Source organism: Pipistrellus kuhlii, unplaced genomic scaffold (assembly GCF_014108245.1).
Source record: "Pipistrellus kuhlii isolate mPipKuh1 unplaced genomic scaffold, mPipKuh1.p scaffold_m20_p_3, whole genome shotgun sequence".
NCBI classification, from domain to species: domain Eukaryota; kingdom Metazoa; phylum Chordata; class Mammalia; order Chiroptera; family Vespertilionidae; genus Pipistrellus; species Pipistrellus kuhlii.
Genome location: NW_023425529.1, coordinates 177,028,572 through 177,037,226, shown reverse-complemented (window position 1 = coordinate 177,037,226; position 8,655 = coordinate 177,028,572).

Sequence of the window (8,655 nt, the reverse complement as noted above, 5' to 3'; positions counted from 1 at the left end):
TTTCAAGGAACTTCTTAAAAATTAAAGCTAGTGGAAAAAAGTTTCCAACTTAAATAGTTGTGAGAAAAATATAACATAGTTATAAAACATTTTCAATAGCTAAGTATTCTCTCAAATAAGAATGATGGCATCTCTGAATCAGTTGCCTTTATAGACTGCAAATAGAAAAAACTGGGAATTTAAAAAAAGTTGTAAAATAGAGAAAACTTGATTTTTTGTCATTTGTAATATTCTGCCTGCCTGCCTGATTGCTCCTAACTGCTCTCTTTCCTGCCTGATCACCCCTAACTGCCTTTGCTTTGGCCCCTGCCATGGTGGCTTCATCCAGAAGGATGTCCAAAAGGTCGTTTGGCTGTCCTGTCTAATTAACATAATCCGCTGTTTTAGTATTATAATTTTAAAAAACGAGAAAAAAAGGAGAATATAAGATTGAGTGTTCTTCATGAATTTGGCTCATGAGTACTCTATATGAGTTTTATGGAATAACAAATGAAATGTAAGGTATGACATAGGTAATCAATCTATATTCACCACCCCATAAAGACAATTAGAGATCCCTTTGGCTAAATTCCCTTGGGTATAAATCTGTATCAAAGGCTGTGTTCTATTTATGTGTGCACTAAGGGAGGATGAGAATCCATATCAGCCACCTGCACTCCTAACAGCTCAGACTGAAGAGTTTCTATACTACTATCTCTAAGGACAATCTAAACAACATCTCCTCAGTACTTGGGAAGAATATTAAAGTCTGCAGCTCAATGAAATCTTAAAGCATCACCTTGATATACTCTTCTGATGTATTATTCAATTAGTGCCAATATTAGCTATTGCCCCAGATGCAAAAAAACAATGGTAGGGTCCAATGTCTCATTTCTAGGGAGTCTTGTCAACTTATAAATCTTTGTATACTGGTTGGTACATGGGAAGAATGCAATCAATGCTTGGCAATTAAATGAAAACCATGAGTGAGAGTTATTTCTGGAATTCAACTTCTAACACAATGTCAATTTATATGAGCGTATAATTTTGGATGCGAATTAGTATCTTTGCTAGCAGTTTCTTAAATTTTACAAGCGTATTGCTCCCCTAAACTCTAATTTATTCTTTAAGAAAATCAATTTCCCTCCCTTTAGTTATGCTAATATTTTACCTGGAAATAAGGTCCAGAATAATGGACCATGTTCTGCAAATTTTATAAAGCTTGAGAATACTAGCTATTGAAAGAGCTAAAATTTACCTGACTGGTTTGTATAATATTGAATCACTGCCTTGTTCTTCTGTAACTTGGAAAGCATGTTTTCAACTTGTGATAGTTGAAAAAATATTGACATTATTTAGAAGAAAAATTTAAAGGTATTTCTCTCAAATAATATCAGTTCCTTTTCAATATATATTCTTAAATGTGTTTTTATTGATTTCAAAGGGAGGAGAAAGAGACAGAAACATCAATGAAAGAAAATCATTGATCAGCTGCCTCTTGCACACCCCCTACTGGGAATCAAGCCCACAACCCTGGAGGCATGTGCGCTGACTGGGAATCAAACCATGATTTCCTGGTTCATGGGTCAATGCTCAACCACCCAGCTGGGCTCAATATATATTTTTGTTTAACCTATATGCTTTTCTTATTTCTCTAGTATCCCTGATTGACTTATAAGAGTTTATAATTTACAAGTACTATTTTTTAGTTCCAAGAGTTAAGGAGGTAAATTTTTTTGATCTTTAGGAAGAACATATTTGTTGATTTCTATCTCTGTATGATCAAAGCTCACTTTTAGATTTCCTCTAATTTGTTTCTGAACTTACTCCTTTCCTATAAGAGTTCAATCCTTGAATTCTTCCCAACTTCTCATCAGAATGGATTGTTTTCCTTTCTCTCCTTCTTCCTTTCTTTGCTCCTTTGCTCCATTTTAATAGCATTCATATCTTCTCTCACCTATGTTTCTGTGTATTTTCCTATATTGCATTATAATGAATATTTGAAATATAGCTCACTGTGGGGCAGATCATCATTTACGTGCTGGAAAATATGATTTATGTTTTATTTTATTCTCCCACTGTTTCAGGAAGCTATTTAGCTCCTCCTATCACAGAAAAGTGAAAAGTTTCATAGCAAATGAGGATAGAAATTACAAGAGAAATAGGAAATAAGATAGGTAAGTTTATAAGAAAATCTACTTTTCTGGGTTATATATTAAATGAGTAGAAACAAATTTCTTATCAAAATACTTAGTCTTGATGGGAAATTTTTAATAAAGAATGTACCAAGTAATATCTGAGGGCTTGGGGAACTAGGAAAGAACAGCACACATTTCATGCTTCCTGAGTGCTTACAGTTTACTTGTGAGGAAACTTACAACCACAAATAATTGCACAAGAATATAAGATATAATGCAAGGTCATATTTTATTAAGAGATAAATAAATTATCGTAATTCTAAGCCCAGAGGGGAAAATGGAGTTTTATTACAAAGATTAGAGCCTTGATACTATTGCATTAATATATTTTAAAAACTCTCTTAACATAATAGTGCCAACTGACTTATAAGTTAAACAATTTTATGTAATTTTGGAGCCAATAGTTCTTGTTGATTATTATAAACAAGCCATCTGATACAAAGGGAGATTGGAATGTTTGCAATAAAAGTTTGAAATGTTTGCAATTTAATTGAAGACAAAATAATTACAAAATATGTGTGTAAAATGGCAGTGTTGTTGAATTTAAATTTTTTATTGTTGAAAGTATTACATAAGTCTCCTTTTTTCTCATCAATCTCTCCCTGTCTGCTCCCCACCCTCACCCCCAGCATATGTCCCCACCCTTTTACTGTCTGTGTCATTTAGTTACCCTTATATGCATGCATACAAGTCCTTTGGTTGATCTCTTACCCTCCCTCCCTCCTCTTCCCCCATCTTCCCTCCCAGGTTCAATGGTTTGTCCAATGCTTCTATGTCTCTGGATCTATTTTAGTTCATTAGTTTATGTTGTAGATTATATTCCACAAATGAGTGAGATCATGTGATATTTATCTTTTACTTAGCATAATGCTCTCCATGCTGTTGTACATGGTAAGACTTCTTTCTTTTTTATAGCAGCATAATATTGCATTGTGTAGACATACCATAGTTTTTTAGTCCATTCATCTGCTGATGGGCACTTGGCTGTTTCCAAATCTTAGCTATGGTGAATTGTGCTGCTATGAACATAGGGGTGCATACATTCTTTCTGATTGGTGTTTCTGATTTCTTGGGATATATTCCTAGAAGTGGTATTACTGGGTCAAATGGGAGTTCCATTTTTAATTTTTTGAGTAAACTCCATACTGTTCTCCACAATGGCTGCACCAGTCTCTATTCCCACAAATAGTGCATGAGGGTTCCTTTTTCTCTGCATCCTTGCCAGCATTTGTCCTTTGATGATTTGTTGATGATAGCCATTCTGACAGGTGTGAGATGGTACCGCATTGTCGTTTTGATTTGCATCTCCCTGGTGATTAGTGGTTGAACATGTTTGTTTGTTTGGCTTTAAATTAATGGGATAGTGAGTGGTACAGACAAAGTAAAAATTCTGAAAATGATGAACCTGCCATCAATCTGAGGTCTGCTAACCCATATTTTTTAAAATGAAAAAATCCAAAAAACCATTATCAGAACTCCAGCCCCCTTCTCAGTCTTTACCTTATTGCCAGAGGGACTTCATAGAACTTGCTTCGCCAGGGTGTGTACATCTTTAACCTTTTGTCTGTGGTTAATGCCAGTATCTTAGTCCACCTGCCTGCAATGAATCTGGTCATGTTTGTCCACTCTACTAAAGTTCAAAGACATTTTTCCTCAGTTGTGGTCATATCTAAGAAAGGAAAACAATGAAAGATGAGTGATCATCCTTGCTTTTCTCTTGTTCTTGTTCAGTTCTGCAGCCTTTCAGAAGATTGGGTTGGGAATAGGCAAGACTGAGCCAGCTGGAAGAACAGTTTGACAGGCAGTCTGAGTTATACAGGAGAGGGAATTGCTTCTAAAACACCTTGCTGCAATTTTCTGCCCGGCCAACACAAACTTCTGTTTAGAAGCCTATTTAGGGAACCACATTCTGTTTCCAACATTTTCAAACATCTGCCTTCTTCTTTAAAGAAGCCAATTGCTAACAACCAGTCTGGAAACTGTAATAACTTATGACCGTCACTGGAATCACTGTTAGTGGACCGTTGATGGCAGATTTTAGACAATTCCCAAGGACCAAACAAAATAATACTTTAAGTATTATTTATAACGTTTCTATGCATATCTCTAAATTCAATATTCTGTTCTTTGTGACAGATGCTGCAGAGTTTCATCAAATTATACTGTGGAAACATGTTCCACACCAGCAAGGTCTCCTGGGAATTAATTATTTTAACAACAGTTTCATTTTTTAAGTTGTATTTTAGAATGAACTTGCAGACTATTATATTAGAAGCCTGTTATAAGCAGTATGCTCTTGAATTTGTTTTAGTTTGATGCCTTCATTTATGGTTTAAAAAATAATCTCATTCAATTCTGATAATCTTTTCTTGTCCATCTTAAAAAATCAGAGTTAGCAGACCTCAGATTGATGGCATGGCTATCTTTTTCAGAATTTTTACTTTATCTCTACCACTCACTTTCCCATTAACTTAGTGCCAAACAAACAAATAATGATTTTAACATGAAAACAAATCAATATATTTAAGAAGGCCTTTATAATTTTTAACATAAAAGAATAGAAAAACATAAAATCCAAGGCAAGTTGTCATGGGCCCATGAGTAACCTCCAATTTTATTACCCAGGACAATGGGGTGCAGGGAGAAGAGAAGTTGGGTTGAATGATCATCAAATGACTCAATCGCCTCATTATTCACTAGGCCAGCTGCTTCCTCACAACTCTTATTCATGAGCTACTAAAAAGTAGAAACATTGAGGGACTTGAGTTTCATCTTTTTAATTCCTCTGTCTTCTCCTTGATGCTGCTGCTAATAATCAGAGAGAAGGTTCTAAGGAACAAACAGGTGGGTTATACAGATGGGGGAATCTCATCAAACTACAAAGCTAGGTAGTTATACCTGAATAAATGGGCTCTCTGGCCTCCCATTGAGGTCTCCAAACCCCTTGGAGCTGAATTTAATGCTTTTGTTGCCCATTTCTTTTTGCCAGTGTCAGTTAAAGACTGTAGAAGAAAATTCCTTTTAAGCACAGCGTTAGCAGGAAAAGGATGGTCTGTGAGTTGCTCAAGGAAAAGATTGCTTCTTGCTAAGTGATAAGTGAGTAAATAATTGACTAGGGCAGTGGTCGGCAAACTCATTAGTGAACAGAATCAAATAGCAACAGTACAATGATTGAAATTTCTTTTGAGAGTCAAATTTTATTTATATTTATTTATTTATTTATTTATTTATTTATTTATTTATTTACAGAGAGGAAGGGAAAGGGATAGAGAGCTAGAAACATCGATGAGAGAGAAACATCGACCAGCTGCCTCCTGCACACCCCCTACTGGGGATGTGCCTGCAACCAAGATACATGCCTTGACCAGAATCAAACCTGGGACCCTTCAGTCTGCAGGCCGATGCTCTATCCACTGAGCCAAACCGGTTTCTGCGGCTTGGCCCTTATTGAAGACACAGTGAAGTCCTGCAAAGCCCGTCTTAGAACGCCCTCACCTCCTCCTAATCTGTGTGGGTCTGTTACACATGGCCTGATACACCAATTGATCAGCGTTTGGATGCATGTGTCCCATTCCCCTCTGCTCTGATAGTTGTATCCCCAACCTTAAATGAGCCTCAACTTCTGAGCAAATCTCTGACAAGCAGCTTCAGGATTTTGTCCTAGAGCTGCTCAAACTGGGGATCTTCCCTCTATCTTTGCCATCAAACCCGACTCACGTCTCTGACTTCTTTTCATACCTATAATCTTGGGCTGGCCACCACCTAAAGCACATGTGTCAAACACAAGGCCCGCGGGCCAAATCCGTCCCGCCAGGCCTTGCAATGTGGCCCGCACCTCGCTGTCATCACTGCACTCCGCTGCGTTTCCATCACAATGACAGTTTATGACTGTTCAGTAAACCATTCGGCCCGCGATTTAGGCTGGATTTTAGATTTTGGCCCCTTCTCTGATTGAGTTCGACACCCCTAACCTAAAGCATTAGCGCCCACAAATGGGGCCTCCAGAACCTGGGTCTCAGAGCCTTCCTATAGCAATCCCGCTGCAGTGGGGAAACTTCAGATGCCAGGAGCCATTCCCATTGGATCTGAAGTGGTTGACTTGGAAAGCCCTGGGCTGCCCCCTCTTTAAGAAAAAACAAAAACAAAAAACAGCAACAACAACAACAAAAAAAAAACAATACAAAAAACTTATTTTTTGTGTAGGTATCTACAAAGTCAAAACTGCATTAAAATATGCACACGAAAATTAATTTTATGCTTCACACCCACAATTGTCCTCTGTCCCATATAAATATTTTTATTTGTTTACTTTTCCACTGTTTTTACTCAAATACAAGCAAATATGAAGATCCAACACATATTCTTATTTCCCCCGCATTCTGACATGAAAGTCATCACGTACTCTTAACTTTTCTTCCCCATGAATTTTCACTCAACAAGGCATTCCTATTAGCATATATCCACCGATACATAGAAAACTTCCCAAACTTTTTTCAACTAATCCATCAGTTTCTGAAAAGTAGGACTTAAAAATCTCAAAATACATTGGGATTTATTTCCTTCTGCAATTTGGTCAGGTGTTCCTTTTTATGTTATCAGACTGTATTTTCTGGTGCAAATGTTTATGACTAATTTCTCCTTCATAGAATATCACTTTTTTTTCCACTATGTAGCTTTCCTTTTTATTCCTTATAATTTTTTCAGTTAGTTTCACTGGCTACTAAAACAGCTGCTATAGTTTCTTTTTGTTTATGTTTGCTTTTCATGTAAATGTCCACATACATGCGCAGGGACTCAAAGAAGTCGACAACATCTACTCTAGCATGAGAACGGATCCTGGTGTCATCTCTGTGTCAAGAGGTCCAGGAGCTCCCCAGTGAGACAGCGGTGTAGCTGGGGTAGTAGGAAAATGTGATTTTTCTTTTCTGCTTGCCTTTAAATATTTGTTTAAATTGTTTATTTTGGAGTCTTTCTCTTATGATTCTTATACTTCTCAGGGACTTTTAGTTATTTAGTCCCCTGAATTCATATTCTGTAATGTGTTATTGGAGGGAGGGAAGTAGAGAGATAGGATGAGGTAAAACTCAGACCCTACCTACTGCTCTCTCTGAGTATTTGGAGATTGTAGTATAATTTGTTTTAGGGCAGAAAACTTTTAATATTTAATATACTAGAGGCCCAGTGCACAAAATTCGTCCCCCCAAGGGGGAGCTGCGGGGGGTGCCCTCTAGCCAAGCCTGTACCCTCACCAATCTGGGACCCTGACCACCCATTTAGGCCCAGTCCCACCTGGATCAGACCTAAATGGGTGGTCAGACATCCCTCTCACAGTCCAGAACTGCTGGCTCCCAATGTTCACCTTCCTCTGTCTGAATGCCCCTAACCACTTCCATCTGCCAGCCTGATCACCTCCTAACCACTCCACTGCCAGTCTGATCAATGCCTAACTCCTCCCTGGCCTGCCCAATTGCATCTAACTGCCCTCCCTTGCCAGTCTGGTCACCCCTAACTGCCCTCCATGCTGGCCTGGTCCCCCCTAACTGCCCTCCATGCTGGCCTGGTCCTCCCAACTGCCCTCCCTTACAGGCCTGCGTCCCCCCAACTGTCCTCCCTTGCAGGCCTGGTTCCCCCCAACTGCCCTCCCCTGCATGTTTGGGTCCCTCCCCAACTCTCCTCCCCTGCAGGCCTGGTCCCCCCAACTACCCTCCCCTGCAGGCCTGAGTGTCCCCCACACAACTGTCCTCCCCTGCAGTCTTATTTCCCCCAACTGCCATCCCCTGCTGACCTGGTCCTCCCCAAACTGCCCTCCTCTAACAACCTGGTCACCTCCAACTGCCCACATCTGCCCTCCCCTGACATCTTTGGTGGCCATCTTGTGTCTTGGAGTGATGGTCAATTTGCATATTACTCTTTTATTAGATACCATTCCTATCACTTCTCCTGACTTTCTCTTCCACTGACCAATCTTGTATTTCAGGGCATCTGTTAACATCTCAGTTCTAGGCAATGCTTTTTGCAAAGGGTTGATTCACCTCGGTGTGGTAGATGAAGACGAATTCATAGTTGCCCACCTATGAACACCATGTGGAGTTCACTTATAATCCACTCATTAGTCAGCATGTTTCTGATGCTACCTCAGTGACTCTAGTCAGCACTGAAGTGCTCCTTATGGTTTTTTCCCCCCATACAGAGCTGGGACAGTAAACGGCCCAACGAGGTGCAATCAGAAGAGCTGCCAAGGGATTCTATTTGGTGCCCATTCCTTTCTACCCATTGTTTCCTTAACTCACATTCGGACTAGCTGATCAGCAGTTTCTTATCATTTTCATGTTAGGTTCTGAGATAAACCAAGTGTTCTCTTGTTCTAGCTACCAGCAGGGTCATGTTTGCGGGAGGTAATCAGCAACTGTTAGTTCACCCTCATCCTGAAGTGGACTTTTCATCTCCTCTCACCCTTCCTAATAAATGCATATAGCAG